General features: G+C 39.1%; 1 protein-coding gene across 4 annotated transcripts in view; it reads left to right on the top strand.

Annotated features, from left to right (window-relative positions):
- The window catches only part of BMP4 (bone morphogenetic protein 4), a 255,091-nt gene that overhangs the window by 12,939 nt on the left and 223,673 nt on the right, over positions 1-18,479 (top strand). For 2 of the 4 annotated variants that reach the window (XM_017960325.3, XM_017960326.3), the window contains exons 1-4: positions 6,523-7,270; positions 7,417-7,512; positions 14,008-14,139; positions 14,875-14,983. The gene's annotated coding sequence lies outside the window, so the exon portion shown is untranslated. Of the gene's footprint in view, positions 1-6,522; positions 7,271-7,416; positions 7,513-14,007; positions 14,140-14,874; positions 14,984-18,479 lie in introns of those variants that run through there. The other 2 variants (XM_017960327.3, XM_017960328.3) reach the window with 2 other exon arrangements.

Here is an 18,479-nt window from a genome sequence, read left to right on the forward strand (position 1 = left end):
CAGAATGAACATTCTCATTATGGCCAAAGGAACCATTTTCCATTTACTTCAACCCTTTACTGACTGCCACAAAGTGCGAGATTTATTTATTTAATTTTGAGATTTAAGAGGGTAAAAGCTTCCCTAATTTTTTTTTTTTTTTTTTTTTTTTGTGAGACAGAGTCTTGCTCTGTCACCCAGGTTGGAGTGCAGTGGCATCATTATCAGCTCACTGTAACCTCCGCCTCCTGGGTTCAAGTGACGCTCTCTCCTGGGCCTCCCAAGTAGCTGGGATTACAGGCACACACCACCATGCCCAGGTAATTTTGTATTCCTAATAGAGGTGTGGTTTCACCATGTTGGCCAGGCTGGTCTTGAAATCCTGACCTCAAGTGATTTGCCTGTCTTAGATTCCCAGCTAGGGGAATTCAGGCCTGGCCAGTTCCCCTATTTCCCCTAATTCTGCCACTAATTATTTTGTCATCTCAGATCATCTTGAAGTCTCATCTTGATGCTTCACATTGCTTCCTCTTTGCTCTGATCATTACATTTTTGCCGGGGTAAAAATAGCCCTCTGTGTTCCAGGTTTAGGCATATGGGTTTGGATCTCCCAGTTTCTCTTTTGGTCCATGAAGGCCAAGTAAGAGAGCTGGTGTGCTCCTTACCATGACCTTGGGTCTTTGACCCCACACACACACACACACACACACACACACCCCCTACTTTACCTGGGTTAGAACCAACAATGACAGCAGATTTGGGAACACAGTCACTTAGGATATTGTTTCAGCACGGATTCCACATGAATCTGGGGAGGCTTCATTCTCCCAGTTTTACAGCCCTGGGTCAATTGTTCTAAATTTCTACTACTTCAAATCCTCTATGATTGAATCTTAGTAATTCCTGCCTATTTAGTTTATCTGATTTAAAATGTTAAGTACAGTTTCAGGTGATGGTTTCTATCACCAGAATTATTTTAAGACTGATTAATAGACTCGTGTCCTCCCAACAAGTTATTCTCATCTGTTTCCCTGGTTACTTATGATCCTGCCTTGGATAGACTCAAAGCAAAATTACTCAAAAAGGGCAACTGCATGCTCTGTCTAAACTACTGACGTATTACTTTGCAGGAACTTCCATTAAAATACAGCCATGTGCCACATAATGACGTTTCTGTCAATGACGGACCGCGCCTATGGCGGTGGTCCCAAAGATCGAAATGAAGCTGAAAAATTCCTATTGCATAGTGATATCCTGATAATCTGATCTTGTATAGGCCTAAGCTAATGTACGTGTTTGTGTCTTAGTTTTTAACAAGCAAATTTTAAAAGTAATAAAAACATTTAATAGAAAAAAGCTTATGGAATAGGGATATAAAGAAAGAAATTATTTTTATGCAACTGTACAATGTTTTAAGCTAAGTGTTACCACAAGAGTCAAAAAATTAAATTTAAAAGTTTATAAATTTAAAAAGTTACAGTGAGTTTATTATTGAAAAGAGAAAAATTTTAAGTAAATTTAGTGCAGCCTAAGTCCACAGTGTTTATAGTCTTGGTAGTGTACAGTAATGTCCTAAGCCTACACATTCACTCACCACTCACTTCCTGACTCACCTAGAACAACATCTGGTCCTACAAGCTACTCATGGTAAGTGTCCCTATGCAGAAGCATCATTTTTTAATCTTTTACTCCATATTTTTACTGTATCTTTTCTATGTTTGGATGCATTTAGATACACAAATACTTACCATTGTGTTATAATTGCCTATGGCATTCAGCACAGTAATGTGCTGCACAGGTCTGTAACCTAGGAACAAGGCCACACAATGTGGCCTAGGTGTAGAGTAGGCTACACCATCTAGGTTTGTGTAAGTACACTCTATGATGTTCACACAGTGACAAAATATCATAGTGATACATTTCTCAGAACATATCCCTGTCATCAAATGATGCATGACTGTATTATGCTAGCTCCCTTCCTAATGGGCTACCAAGGCTTGCTTTCTTCACAGTTACTTTCTTTTAGCCACCTTTGAGATGGATGAGGTGACAGAAACAGCAATCGCTCAAATTTCCTTTGCTTTTGCTCCCACCTGTTGGTGCAGGGGGTGTTGCTCCCATCTCCTAGCGATATTCGCCTAAGTATCTCTGGGAATCCCTAGGGAAGACCTCACACATGGTTGCAGTCCAGCCCCATCCACTTTGACAGGTGGTGCTGTGAGACTCTGAGCACTGTGGTCACTCAGTACCACAGATAGTGGTACTGCACTGCTGGACGGCATGTCTGTCACAGGATTGGGATGGAGAACTTGTACTGCTCCACCAAGTGCTGCAGGTTGCATGGACACCACCGCTGCTCTCATCCTCACACCCTCTGATGGGTTATCTGCTGAGCACCAGTATCCCACTGCAGAAGAAGCAGTGGAGCTCTAGAACTGCCGAAGCTGCACAATGTTTGATTTTAGACTAAGAAAGAGTCCTCCTGTACAATTCACTCTGTCAGAGGGAGTCCTTAAGGGTTGGGATGCTTCTTATTGAATTTAAAGAATGAATTGTTCTTTCAATATTTAATCATGGTCCCCAAATGCAATAGGTGGCTCAACCAGAAGACAAACTCAAGTGATAGACATTATATTGCATCCAGAATTGCTATTGCCTTGCCGACTAAAGCTTTCTATTTTGTTAAATCTTTTTATGCTTAGCTTCTTGATATTTCACATTAACAAGAGAGCTGTTCCACTTGTTGTCCTACTCATTGGTTCTCCAGTATACTTGGAGATTTTCAAGGACAAGGAAAGCCTAACTCAAAAGGACTTAAACAGTGAGAAATCTTCTCATTTCCCATTAGAGGAGGCCCTGTAGTCAGGCAGCTCCAGAGTTGATAAGTCACAGATTCTGGTTCTTCCCATTTTTTTTTTCTCTGCCACCTTCAGCTTTTTAATTCTATCCTCAAATTCCCTTCGAGGTTGCAAGAGCATTATGATGTTTACTGTTGTCTGACATAGAGAAAGAAGAGGCTGCTTCCTCCTAGATGTCTCTATGAGTAAGGACTTTCCCTCACTACTCCCCCAACCCCCAGCAGACTTTTCTCATCTCACGGGTCAGAATTGCATCTAATATTCATTGCAAAACCAGTTCCTAGCAAGGAGAATGGAATTAGTATGACTAGTTTAATGAAGCACAGGCTACATATAGTGTATGGATTGCCCAGAGAAAATCCAGGATTAGAAATTCTGGGTAGACTATGGAAAGCAGTTTGGAGATTTCTCAGAGAAGTTAAAACAGAACTATCATTTGACTCAGCAATCCCATGACTGGGTATATATTCAAAAGAAAATAAATTGTTCTACTAAGAAGACAACATGTGCTTATATGTTCCTCACAGCATTATTCACAATAGCGAAGACATGGAGTCAATCTAGGTGCCCATCAACAGAGGACTGGATAAATAAAATGTGTTATATATACATTGTGGAATACTATATAGCCATAAAAAGAATGAAATCATGTCCTTTCAAGTAACATAGATGCAACTGGAAGCTGTTATGCTAAGTATAATATATTAATGCAGGAACAGAAAACCAAATACTGCATGTTCTCACTTATAAGTGGGAGTTAAACATTGGATGCACTTGGACATAAAGATGGCAACAATAGAAACTGGGGATTACTAGAGTGGGGAGGGAGGGGAGCAAGGGTTGAAAAACTAACTATTGGATACTATGCTCACTGCCTGGATGATGGGATCCTCCCAAACCTCAGCATCACAAAATGTACTTATGTAACAAATCTGCACGTGTACCCCCTGAATCTAAAATAAAAGTTAAGAGTATTAAAAAAAAAAAGGAAAGAAATTATCAGTAGATAATCAGCAAAGTTGACTACACCTGTGCATGACCAGCTATGGCTGAATCCTTGTGCTTCCAACAAAAACAAAGAAATGAACAAGATGTTCAGTCCTTCCTGCACTCAACAACTATAGTTAAGTACAGCAGGTGTCTTGACTTGCAGAGAAACAACTTTCACCTTCAGGGACTTTGGAAAAAAATACCCCACCTCCCGTGTGTCCTGTAAGGGAGCTTAGCTCTGGAAGGACTCGGGGTGGTCCTTCCAGGTCCAGACGGGGACCAGGAAGTATGTGGAAGCTGCCGGCCTCCTGGATGTCTTGTAAACCCTGAGCTTCACTGAGTTTGAGCTGGGATTCCTCAGGAAAGAGACGGAAGTCAACCCACCGGGAGGAGAGGAAACACTTAAGTGAGCGGAGCAGGAATGGGCTCTGAGGCCTAAAGTGGTTTTGATTATATATATTTGGTTTATTTTCAGGAAGCTCAGGGAGTTTCTTTGACTTGAAAAGGAATTTTTTTTTTTTTTTGTACCGAAAAACAACTTTCTAAGAAGTATGAAGTACTTTTCAAGTTTTGACTCTCTCCTCACCGCCTGTGCATTTCCGCTCCAAGGAAAACACTACTTCCTCCTTACCTGAAACTCTTGCTCTATGTATTTGGTGAAGAAGTTTTGAGTTCTCTATTCTGTAAACTCTCAGCAGGATTTTGAGATTGATGTGGTCTTGTAACATCAGGAGTTTTGCAATTTATTGAAGATATGACATGCTCACATGAGAAAGAACTGGTCTGAGTCAACTAGCTGATACCTAGTGAGCATTTAACATATTATATTGTAATCCTCTACTTCTGCATTTTTTAACTAGTCTTCTAAGAGCTCAGAAAAATGGTGATTATGTTATAATTATATTTTGTAGACATTAAACAGTATGGGCTTTGATGTACAGCAAATAAATATACAAACTATCAAATCAGATCTGAATTTTGGTTTTACTCTGTTCTCATTGAGTGACATTCAGAGTTACTGAATTTGGAGCTTAGTATTCCTTATCTGTAAACTGGACATTATTCATTTCTAATACTTCCCCTGCCCCTCAGTACATTCTGTGTTCAACACATATTGACTGTCCTTCCTTCCCTGTCAATTAATGTTCTGGTGTCTGAACATACAATGTGTGACAACTGAAAGGACCCTCTTGATTTATAGAATATTTGCAAAGAAATATGTAAACCAAAGAGATTATATATAAGAAAAAGAATACAGTTATGTGTTTATCATGAATAATGTTAACATGGGGCTTCTATAATTTGGTGTATCCTGAGTTTTAAATCATGGAGTCAGTTTTATGGCTGAAAGAGACTTATTCTTGTCCTAGCCATTCCAATGCTGCAGCCAATGTGGTCTTTCTAAACTCAAACCCAATCATATCATTTCCCTGCTTTAAACCCTTGAATGGATTCGCATTTTGCTTTGTAAAGCAGAAACCTATTTCTCTTGTTTACTATTCTGGTAACTCCAGAGCCTAGAAAAATGCCTGGCACATAGTAAGGTCAACAAACAGTTCCTGAGGAATGAACAAAGTCCAAAGTCCTTTTGCTGATATCTAAGGCCCCTGATGACGGGTCTTGCCTCTATCTCCCTTTCCATTTCCTCTGTCCCCACTCACTTTTCAGAAACCAGATGTGCTAAACTACCTGTGCTTTCACAAGAGGCTGTGATAGTTACCTTCCAGGCCTCTGCCTGGGCTGTGCAATCGCGTTGGGTGCTGTTCTCCGTCCCCACACTACCCTCTGAGAATCTAACTCCTATAGGTTCTTTATGGCTGTGCATTAGATGTCACTCCCTCTACTGTATACCCTCCACCTGGTGCCCTTCAGAATGGATCAGAAGCTGTTACTAGGGACTGCTATGGCATCTCCTATTTACTATTTTATAGCACTGATCACACTCCATTGAAATTGTCGGTTGTGTTTTCTGTCTCCTCCACCAGCCTATAAATATTATGAGGGCAGGCCTGTGTATCGATACCTAATAATAAAAATCTATTGAATAAATAAATAAATCTGATTGTTCAAATCCGTCATTTTATTCTTGAGGAAGCTGAGGACCAGATAAGTGAGTGGACTATCTAAAGCCACCAGCACGCTGGCATCATGGAAGTGGGGCCTTGAATTAAGCTGCTCAGCTGTCCAGTGTTTCCTTGGCTGACTTGCTCTAATACCCAGCTAACATTGTCCCAGAAACTGCAGAAAACTGTAACTGAATGTTTGAAAAATGTGGTTTGGAACTCGAATAATTACATAACGAATTCAAAGGCCAGATACAAAGTATTTTTTAAAAATCCTCTATTATTTCAGATTATTCTTGCCACTACTTTCCTCCATTGTCCTGGAGCTATTGAGGGAATGTGACATGATAGTGTACTCACTGTTGTTGGAGGCCTGGGTATCTGTATGACAGCCAGGGTGTAACTCCATTCCGGCAAAATCTGATGTTATCACGGGGTTTTGTTGCACTGAAGTGAAGACATCTTCTGCTGCAAGGATCCTGGTGGAAAAACATCCAGATATCAGATACCTTTTTTCAGCAGTGCCAACTAGCAGCATGCTCAGTTAGAATGAGAGCAAAGGAAAAGTGGGATGGTAAAAAAAAAAAAAAAAAAAAAAAAGCAGAGACTTTGAAATCTTGAAACCCTGCTTTGAGTCCTACTTTACCACTTTGCAAACTTTGGCATAATATTTTTTTCTGAGCCTTTGTTTCTTCATGTGTAAAACGGGGCTTACTGGGGAGATCATCTAAGAACTAGCATGTATAAAGATCCTATTCCAGTGTCTGGCTAGAATGGGTCTTTGGCAAGTGTTGGGTCTCTTCTCTCCTTATGTAGAGATGCTGTATCATAGTCACTTTCCCAGTTCAGGTACTCCTGTAGAGCGAAGATCTTCATCAGAGTGCTCAGTCTAGGAAGCCAGTCAGTGTTCAGTAAATACGGGATAATTAATGATCATAAAGGAGATGCATTGTCACTGAATAGCTAAATTCTTGCTTCAAAGAACCTGAGGTTACTCTCTCTTTTTATCTGTTTTCTACTGGGATACGCGTTGGAGATACATTTACTTATGTCTTCTAGACACTACCGTTATACATACATATATACCTACATACATACACACTGTTCAGAAAAACAGCAGTCTGGTTTTATTACAATAATAGGATAAGACAGATCTTTGTAAAGAGGATCAAAGAATCTCTCAACAGAATATGAATTTTTCCATTTTCCTTGCTCAGATGAATGAATTGGATTGATTTAAAAAGTTGGACCCCCATGAAATGCCTGACAGAGTCACTTAGGGTCTACATCGAAATCTGAAAAAATTTGGCTGAACACCAATTAGGAATTGCTGGGGATCTTAGACACATGACTGTACACCCGTCAAAGACTTTTCTTGAGGTAGTTTGGGGGTTTCCCTGGGGAAAGTATTAATATTGACCTACTGTGACTATTACTTATACTACTCTCTTCTTATGCTAACACATACTGTTTTTGGAATGTACATTCTTGATGTTTAATTATGTGCTATCTTGTATGTCCTCCAGTAACAAGGTTGTAAGTTTCCCACAAGGACCCGAACTGTATGTTGAAGCAGTACTGGGACTTCTAAGGAGTACCAAATGTAACAGTTCATTAGTTGGGTAAGTCGTAACATCATCTATGGTTTTTCTTTTCTTTTCTTTTTTTAGCAACCAATGAGCAGATATTCTCCCCATATTATAGATGGGGGAAAAAGACTTGCACAAGCTCAAAATGTGCGAGCTGGAATTACCATGAAAACCTTGGCATATAGCTATTGTTTGAGGCCGTTGTCTTGGCAGGATTCCTTTGGGAAATGTAGCAGGCACTATAATTTTAAGCCAAAACAATGTGAATTCTAATTTGTTTCTTCTCATTTAAAAAAATGAATGTGGAAAGGAACACTTCTGATAAGCAATCAGACAAAGATATAATATCAGGTGAGGGGATGAAGTGCAGAAAAACCCAAACCATTTAGTAAATGGATTGAAGCTAGCCAGAATTTCACTACATTTTAAAATGTAAGTCCAATATAACACAAAGGAATATGTGTCCTACTCTGTCTTTAGCAAAGGCCATTTAACACTGGGAATCTTTCCAACAGAGTATTTCAATAACAGTAACCCTTCTTACAACATTTGGGGCATGCCACTTTGAAAGTCGATACTGTTCAGTGTCTACTAAAATTGCTCATTTGTTCTCTCTAAGGTGTATATAAGGATGACCATATAAATTATCTTACACACTGGGACATTTTTGAGAGTGAAATGAAAAGCCATTAATAGTTGTGCCAGGACAATAGGCACAAATTGACACTATCCTGGGAAAACTTGAGAGAAAGATACAGAAACTGACAATTATAGAAATATAGATTCTTACAGTGTATTTAGAGAAATTATTTTATATATTTATGTGTATGTATTTATATAGCCTTAAAAGAATAGGTAACCAAATTATTTAACATACTGTTGTGATGGAATTGAGCTGAATCATCTACACACTCTCAACTAGTCCTTTTGTAACTTAGACCTTGCATCTGTAGGTCTATTGCATACGTTAAACCACTCCAATGCAAAGATCATAGCAGGCCTACCCAGAGATTGAACCCACAATCTTGCTTTCATCAGTTTTGTTTGTAATCGGTTTTAGGTCCTGTAGGACCCTATCAGTGGGCTGTATGCTAGACTATAAGATCAAAGTAAAAACACAGAGGGTTCTGAGCTTTTCTGTAAGTCCCCGGATTCTAGTCCTGTCTTTATCAGTAACTAACTGTGATTTTTGGCAAGTCACATACCCTCTCTGTGTTTTGGTTTCCTTATCTCTAAAATGGGAGTAATACTATCTGATGTGCAGACCTCAAAGCTTTGTCAGGAGGATGCAGTGAGGTGATATATGGGGAAGCCTTCTGGAAAGTGCTATACATACGTGAAATGTTATCATCATAGAAAAGAAGGGGTGACATGAGATGTGAGGGGAAAACAGGGCTTTCAAATCTAGCAGGCCTTGTAGATTAGGCTTGTGCAAACAAATGATCAAAATAAAGACAGGGAGAGACATCACACTGTCTTTTATTAATAAGAATGGGGAGATTGAGAAAAGTGAGAACAGGGAGTGTAGACAGCAAGCCCTAGGTAGATAGAGTGGGACAGCATCTATATGTTCTTTCTATATAACTATTTTCTTTAAAGCCTGGAAAGACCTCATTAAAAATGAACATGTTGGAGAAATACTCATGTTAGACTCTGAATTTCTAGGCTGTGGGGATATACTAACTCACTCTGATTGAAGGGATTGGCTTTATTTTGCAATCCAGTAGGAATCAGAATACCATACCTGCCTTTCTTGTTGAAATTTTGTCCAGATTAAACAGAATATTTATGTCAAATTGTTTCTGATGAATTGCATGATGAACTATAAATTATAGTACAAAATAATAACTTAGTATGGTGAGTATTGATGCTAGTTATTATTCTAATAAGGGTTATGTTTATTTTTTTCTTCAAAATGATTACTGTATACATTCTTTAAATTACAAAAATCAAATGTGCTTATAAAAATTTAGATATACCAAAAGCTATAATGAAGAAAATAAAAATCAAACATAATCCTGTTACCAAGAGATAAGAATTAACAATATTTTGGTGAATGGTCATCCAGACATTTTTGGTGTTTGTGAATAATTTTTAAAAATCAAAATAGAATTGTTAATTTTTCACTCATTCTTTAAGTTGTTCACATCTATGTATTAATAGATAGGATGTTAATCATGTAGTTTATAATTTCCTGAGGGAATTCAAACAGATGATTACTATATAAAATGAAGCATGCCATGATGGGGAAGCAGTGGGTACTTGGGAGCACTTAGGAGGAGCTCCTCTCCTAGGCTTAGGGAATCAAGGGAAGCTTTCTAGAGGAAGGGACCTCTAAGTTGAGACCTGAAAGATGACTACACGTAACGAGACTGTAGTGGATGTTGTGGTGTACCACCACATACCACTTTAAGGACGGGGCCACTTATCTCCCAGGTGGCAGTAGTCTTGCCTTTGACAGCTCTTAGCTGAAGTCCTATCCAGGAATTGCCTTCTGCTGAAGGAGGCAGCCTTGCTTAAGGTTATCTCATCTCTAGGGACAGGTGGGGTAAAAGGGCTACCTCCTTGCCTCAATTAGGACAATTCCGAAGGGCCATGCGTTCGGCTGAGGTCTCAGTTGCACCTCCATGGCAGTTTAACATTTCCCTCTGCCCCATCCTGCTTCCCTTCTTCTTTACAGATGTTGTTCTGAAGAGCACTTCCCAACAAAAATCCTGCACACAAATAAACCCTCTCCTCAACATGGGAAAAGAATTGTAATTATGGTGAGGATGCAGGGAATATGTTACTAAAAGATGAAATGGCATGTTCAAGGCCTACAAGTATTGGAGGAGAGAAAGGGTTTTTATGAAGTCTGGAATGTGTAATTGAAGTCAGTGGAGGAGGGACATGATTCCAGAAACAGAATCAAGTTCTTGTAATCCACGTTATGGAGATGGGGAATTTGGATTTTATAGTAAGGCCAATGGGAAACGCTTAAAGGTTGTACATCATGGAAGAAACATTATCTGATTTGTGTTTTAGAAGGACCGTTTCGGCTGCTCTGTGGTACCATTAATGAAAACTCTTGTTATCATGATCACTGTATTTTTTATTAGAATATTGGAGTGACTTATGACTCTTTCGGCACATCATACCTTTATAGAGTATATGCCAAACCACAAACTCTCCAGGCAAGTCATGTAATAAACACCAGGATTGTAGCATCATTGTGAAAACTCAAACTCTGAAGGGATTCAATCACAGTGCTTCAGTCTTTTTTTTTTTTTAAACTTGGTTTACACCATTTTAAGTATTTATTGAGCACTAATTACTTGCCAGAATGCACTGTGCTATTGCTGTGGAGGATTCAAGACAAAAGCTCCAAGAAGAATGCCATGCCTGTCTTTCCCATTGCTCTACCCACTGTACTGCCTGACAAATAGTGAGGGCTTAACAAATGAATAAACAAAGGAGGAGTCTCAGAAACATGGGCAAATTGCTTACTTAGTCTTCATGATCACAAAATGGGGAGAGTAGTGGCGTCTACCTCTTCAGGTTGTTGTGAGGGATAAGTGAGATAATGTAGATAAAACACTTAGTTCACAGGCTTAATATTTAGCAAAAATCATATTTACTGAAATCATTCAAGGACTGTTGTTATTCTCAGTATTCATAGACCTAAGTTAAGACCTTAAATGATTACAACCAAACTTCTGAGGTCAATTTCTCTTTTGTCCTCTTCACCCTGTAATATCACTTCAAAAGAAAAATGTGATTTGAAACCAGGTTAAAAGATTGATTCACTCATTCCTTTATTCAACGAATTGGTTTTGAGGGAGTCCAAAGTGCCAGATACAGGCTATACAGTGGGAACAGAATAGACACCATCCTTGTTCTCTTGGAGCTTATAGTCTGGAAGGGAGATGTTAAAAGAAAATCTCATGAATTATAAGAACCAAAACAGTCTGCCATGAGAGAAAATAATAGAAAGAAGCTAATTTTGATATGGGAATCAGGTAAGCCTCTCTGAAGAAGTGACCTTTGATCTGAGAATGAAGAGTAGGAGTTTCATTAAGAATAGGGATAAAACATTCCATGCAGAAGGAAAACCCTGTGTATAGACGCTGGGGTAGAAAAAATGATTGGCCCATTAAAAGGATGGAGAAAAAGCCAGCGTGTCATAGTGGAGAGAGAGGAAGCTGGAAAGAAGGCAGGAAGAGATCTTCCAGGGCTTTTGTTGTCACATGGTCTTCGTTTATCTAGACTAAAAGGATATACAAACTGACTAAAATCTGACTGCTCTCTATGAGAGTAAGTTCTTGATGTCTGTTAAATAGGCGGACAGGTAAACTGCAGTCTGAACAGTCACATCTATGTCATGGGAAAAACTGGCTATTTTTTCCCCATGTGGTCATCACAATGACTGAAAAAGCATATAGCAAAAGTGCTTAGTTGTTTGACAAGATAATTAATATATTTGCAGAAATATATTGCATATCATTCTACCTACATTTCTATCCCTGAGTAAAGTGGGAACTATTCGAAAGTCTTTTTCTGCTTCCCTCCTGTCCAACCCACTTTTTTTTTGCATTTGTTTCTTTCAGCAGAAACAATCAATGGGAATAGGGGACAATTTAGAATCAAGATGCTGCAGTGGTTTCCTAGGAAACACAGGAGAATTTTGGGTGCCATAAGTGTTTGGGTAGTGGCTTGCATAATGGATTTGCTTAGAGAGGCCTCCATTTCCCTTTCAATGATTAGAACAACTTGTGTTCTGGAATACAGTATTTAAACAGTGAGATTGGCATTGCTATCTTCCAGGATGGTGAAGGTTTAATTAACATTTGAAAATGCTTTGAGATCTTTGGATAAAAGTGTTCTGGAAACATGAAGTGTTATTATCTTTGGAGTGATATAGGTCATGTGACACAGAAAGTGGCTTTGAAGGAAAGGAAAACCTTTCATCAGGCAAACTCCTTAGGGTGGTTTGAGCCTGTTTTGAGTGACTCAACATGCCCGTGTCATCTCTCCCTAGACTGTGAACGAAAGGAATAACTTGGCCTACAGCTTAGCAACTGCCACCATCATTAACTGAAAAATTTAGTAAGCTTGTATGTTAAACACTACAAATTATGCAGAATCCTAAAGTATTTAGCACAGTTGTCCCTTAATAAGCATTGAATAAATATTAGCTGTTACTATTACTGTTATTAGCAGCTACTATTATAATATTAACTGCTACCATTATTGTTATAGTTGAAGACATCTGGACTTTTCTCTGAATTTAATGCCCTTTAACCAAAGAATTTAGTATTCTTAAGTGGTAAACCAACTTTACTTTCATTTTCGAGACTTGGTAAAGAGCAAAATAAACGTAAACTGTTACTACAGAGACCTTAATGTGAGGGCTACAGATAAGGCATGGTTAGTGTCTGGAACCCTTCCTGGAAGGTTGGGTACTTAGTATTTCCCTTTCCCAAGAAAAAGGACCCAAAGCAAAAATTAGGTTTCCTAACTTTAGTTCCTTGATGGTTCCCCAGGGTCTTCAGTAGACAGGATTTCAAAGAGAACACTTTAAAGTAGTTCCAATTTATTTAAGAGTAGAAGTGCAGAAGGATTTCATCCTGTTCCTTCTATTACGTATCTTCATCATACTGCCTGGAAATGTAGAAGACAGGGCAGGGGTAGGGAGTGGAAAATAGGCATATGGTTCATTTGAAAAAAGTTTATTTTTGAGGAATATATATGTCAAACCAAACCTGTCCATGTGTATTTGTGAAATTAATTTTATCAGCTAAATGACCCAGGGACTTTATAAATATACAAATTTGCCTCAAATATTATATATGTGTGTGTCTGTGTGTATATATATATACACACACACACGTATTTATGTATTTTTTACAAAGAAAAACTTGCCAGGCTCGGTGGCTCACGCCTGTAAACTCAGCACTTTGGGAGGCTGAGGCAGAGGGATCACTAGGTCAGGAATTCGAGACTGGCCTGGCCAATACGGTGAAACCTATCTCTACTAAAAATACAAAAATTAGCCGGGCGTAGTGGCGGGAGCCTGTAGTCCCAGCTACTCCGGAGGCTGAGGCAGGAGAATCGCTTGAACGCGGGAGGCAGAGATTGCAGTGAGCTGAGATCGCACCACTGCACTCCAGCCTGGGCGACAGAGAGACTGTGTTTCCAAAAAAAAAAAAAAAGGAAAAAAAAGAAAGAAGACAAACTGCTTTGGAAGAACACAGCACACAAGGGAAGCAGGGAGAGGGAATTAAGAAAACGGTGTCCACAAGAGGCTATCGTCGTCCGGTGAACGGGTCTAGAGCACAGGAGAGGCCGGTGGGGCATGCTGGGAAGGCAGCTGCCCAGAGCACGCCGGGATCGAGGTTGTCTGGGGGCATGCTGGGAAGGCTCCCAGGACTGTTTATCCCGCTCCTGAGGGTGGGGAGGTACCCCCAGGCGCAGGCATACAGTATAGTGGGGTCAACATCTAGCTGACCTAATTAAAAGCTCATTACACCAGCCCATCCCCATTAACAGGCTGACCCACGTGCAAATCCATTAACGCAGGAGTCTTCTCTGCTTCCCAAACCGGGAGTCCCAGCCACAGCCCGGGGGCCCTGGAAACTCCAGCCAGTTTATTAAAGTGCCTTCCCCGCCTGTGACCATCAGGTACAGTTTCTTTCTGGATTATTTCACATTCCAGTAAATTAGTTTTATCCGCTCTGAAACATTTTAACAAAGAAAGCTCTCTGCTCATCATACGAGTAAAATAACAAGGAATAAAAGAACGTGTACTTCACCTAATCAGAAACAATTCCAAATCTCCCTTGAAAATGCAACCTTTCCTGTCCCGCCACCCTTTTCATTTATCTTACGCTGGTGGAATTTTGAAATTTTCGTCCTAGAGTCAGACTATGGTACAGGTCCTTTTTTCCTTGTTTTTTAATATAATTGTTGCCGACCTTGACAGAAGATCTCAAAACTTGTTACCAACTATAAAGTTGGTAAATGATACTATTGTTTGGGAGGTGGAGGTGGAGGTGGGGGTGAGGGTGAGGGTGGGGGTGGGGGTGGGGGTGGGGGTGGGGGGTGGGGTGGGAGCAGGGGGTTTATCTAGGAAAAAAGAAAAAAAAAGGAAAATGCACCCTAACCAGGCTCAAATTAACTGAAATGGATCAAAGTAAACAGAGACATCTAAAAGCTTTTGTAAGTTAAAAGTGGCTATCTGTTGCAGGTCTTGCCTCATTAACCGCTGATTGAAGCTCTGCTTGGCCCTCTGGGATACCTAACACCCCAGGGCCTATCACCAGATGAACCCGGTTTAGGCGCTCTTGCCTTTCCCTGTGTTGCTTTGCACAGCTCCTTGACCTCAACCTTCTTACAAATGTTTATCCTTCCTACCAGGCAAAGGGAGAATCTTGCCGGGAATTTCACTTCCAGCCAATGAGGAATTTTCAGAAAAGCGAAATGGAAGGCATCATTTTGGCATCTCTGCAGATCTGTATTCTGAAAGGTAGATGCTCAGCTGTTGTGTTTTAAATAAGCCTCTGCACAACATTATGTAGGGGAAAGAGTCCACAGTTTGTTTTTCCCTGGGTGTCGCCTCATTTTCATATGTGAATGATGAAAGGTGTTGATTAGGCCATGTGCTTTAAGATATAGCTATCTCTTGGCCCCCATGGTCCCAGCCCGTCACCAGGCCATTCAGCTGGGACAGGGAGCTGAAAATGAGAGGATGTCTAGGGAAGGCAGAGAGAATGGTAGTAGGGGAGATCTGGGGGAGGAGGGGAGGGAGGAGCAGGGCTCTTTGAGTAGGACCAGATATGTCTCTGTGTAGAGTAATATTACAGCTCTTTCTCTCATAAACAAGCTGCATGCCTGCTTCTAAAGACCCATCTGGCATAGCTTTGAGAATGGCAATAATTACAAGCTGATGATGGACATGGAAAAAAAGCCCCGCTGAGCTAACTCATAAGGAAGTACAGGCCAGGGCTGCAGGGAAATTACAGGCTGAAAACCTTTCTAGTTTAGGCCTTTTGGTGTTCTTAATCACAGACTTTAAATGTTGTAATAAACACTGTTGCATTTTATTGACCAACTCCCATGACAGGCAAATCTTTTTCATTTTATTTTTACCATTTGCTCTTTGGAAAGCTGCTTGGTAGTATCTGCCTGGGCCATGCCACTGGGTCTTTTGCTTTTCTGCTCATAGAAAAATTAGGAACACAAGAGTGACTTTTTATTTAGTTTCCAGAAATTTGCAATTTTTTTTTCTACATTGTTCTCTGCATTCTGTGGTTCAGACAGACTTCCAGGCTCTGTTCTTAACCTATAGCTATGTAAGATAATGGTCTGGTAGCTTCAGTCAAGAAGATTAAAGAGGATTAAAATAAAAGAAAAAGCCAACTTGGGAAGATTAATCTATGATTCTATTCTGTATCATCAAATAGTGTTTATGATATAGAAACAAGTAAAAATCCAAATTAAATACTATATTGTTAGATTAATGGAATGCTAAGTCCTGGCCTTGTTTTAGAGATAGATGGTCCTTATTTCATGGATGGATTTGATATTGGAAGGATGATCCTTTTCAAAGTTTTGGAGCCTAATATTTTACAAGTAGGCCTAAGACATTTTGTCCTCTCAAACATTTTAGACCATTTAATGGAGCAAATACTTTTAGGGAATTATCCTACGAAGAAGAAAATGGAAACACTGGAAAATAAATTTACTTCCCTGAATCATTATTAACCTCAAAATCCATAGCTTAAATGTCATAACAAAGGGAGTCTTGAATATAGCATATTACTAGTTGCTGTTATGAGTGTTTCATACTATAATGTGAAATTTATTCTAATTCAGCATATGCTATCAGTCTCCATGAAAAGCATTTGATATTCATTTTATACATTTTAAAAGTTTGAGGTTAGATATAATGAAGAATCACATGGATTAGGATTTTTATTGATCTTGTTAACTTATACAAGTGTATCTTTGTTCAAAATATATCTTTTTGGATTTCAAAGCAGAGCATATAAAGTTCATTATTCTTTAAAGCACTAGATACTGCTTTTGGAACTTATTTTCAAGTCTGCCCTTCTGTGCCACAATTTCTTATTCATATTCCTTAAAGACTTCTATTTTATTCTTTGTGTTTTGTATACAGTCCTCGCTGTCCCAGATGGATTATTTAGTTCTATCCTTTGCATTTGATTACTTGTTCAAGCACATAAAGTTTTGGGGTCTATGATGTTGAAGTAATGAAATTGTTGTGCAATGGAAATTTACCAATGTAAACTTAGTCTCTTGTCCTTTCATAAGCACTGCTTTACCTGAAGCTCTCTTGTCAATGAGAAATTATTTCCTTATATCTATCTTTTTTCCTATACAGGTTAGAATTGTTCCTAACAAAAGAAGCATGAATTGGTGAAAACTATATATTAAATGCAAGACTATTTGTCTAGTTTTCATTAGGTTGCTGAGTGAAAAGCCTCAATTCCCCTCTTTTCCCAAGGTACTCAGATATCCACGAAGTCCTCCTCATCTCACACTATCGTTTCTCTCACTGGGCACAATCCAGCTTTAAAGAATGCAACACTTATGGTCTTCAGAGGACTGTCAGCAATGACAGCAGCCAGGGATGCTGACATGTCTTGTTGTTTACAAAGGATGAGCACAAGGCCTTTTGGATAACCTGATAAGCCCTGCAACTCCTCCCTCCCTGTTCCTCACCTCTCTGAACCAGCTGCCTTTGTGTGGTGAGCTAAAGATGCAAATATTAAAACTTGATCTAAACACCGACAAGTCAGCAAACACAGCAGCAAATATAAAATAAGGCTGCTCAAGGTTATTGTGTAAATCGTGAAAACAAAAACAAGAATATTTCTGTCCCTGAATCCTTATATGCCAATCATTTTTATGTACTTAAAATTGGATGGAAAAAGTCCTAGAATAGCATTAAATTCATATATTATTATTATGGCCTTGAATATTTAATCTCTGTTTCTCACATTAGCATCCCTCCAATTCTCTAGAAAACCTGACCAATTTGTAGTTAAATACAAAGTTTTGTTTGTTTGTTTGTTTTTGTTTTTTTAAGTATCCCAAATATACTGTTTCCTATTTAGGGAATCCAGAAATGTCTTGGAAATTATGCTAATGCACACGCCTTTTCTCATTCATGCTTAGTAAAGTGGAAATTTCTTTTCAGGAAGGGGGCCCTGGGAAGTTGGACCTCCTTTCTCCTTTTCCTTTTGCTGCCTTTCAGTGTTGAATACATGGAAGGAAGGAAAGTTTCATGTGTTTATGTGTTGTGTTTGGTTCAATGCTTTTCTTAAATGATATATGAATAAATTATAACTCCACCAATGCATAGGGTTTAGAGGCATTGTCTTCCTTAAAATCTTTGTAATTGATTGAGACAATACTGTTTATCTTCTGAAGGTGTCAGACTAGTCCTAGAAATGAGTTCTTCAAGGTATGTGTACAAAAGATTTTTACAGTAGGCGTTTTTTTCCTCCTGTGCTATCTTTCTTACAGAAATGTGATTGCTGAAAATGTAAGTGTTTGCCACAGTCAGTGAAGTGCCTTTTTAAATATTAGCAACTTAAAGCCCACATCAATCATGAAACTAAAGTTTGATGTTGACAGTTATGGAAAGGGATCTCATTTTGATTATGAAACAGAATCTTTCTGAGCATTGGTAACTTCTGACAATCTGGTCCACTGTTTCCAGAGAGTTTTCATGAGAAATATGCCTAATCTTTACCAAAGTGTCTGCCTGTAGAATTAGCTCCGTTTCTAAATCACTACTTCATAGCTATTGAGTCTCAGATCGCTAATAAAAATGGTTATTCCCTTTTCACAGGTGGTGAAACTGAGATTTTGGGATCCATGCAGCTCTATGGAATATATTATGGGTGAATTATGAACCCAGGTCTATGTGCTTCCAGATAAGTTTTCCATTTTGCCACTCTCTCCTGTGAGCCTAGTCTTAAGGTGGAGTCCTA

Source organism: Papio anubis, chromosome 7 (genome assembly GCF_008728515.1).
Source record: "Papio anubis isolate 15944 chromosome 7, Panubis1.0, whole genome shotgun sequence".
Lineage (NCBI taxonomy): Eukaryota > Metazoa > Chordata > Mammalia > Primates > Cercopithecidae > Papio > Papio anubis.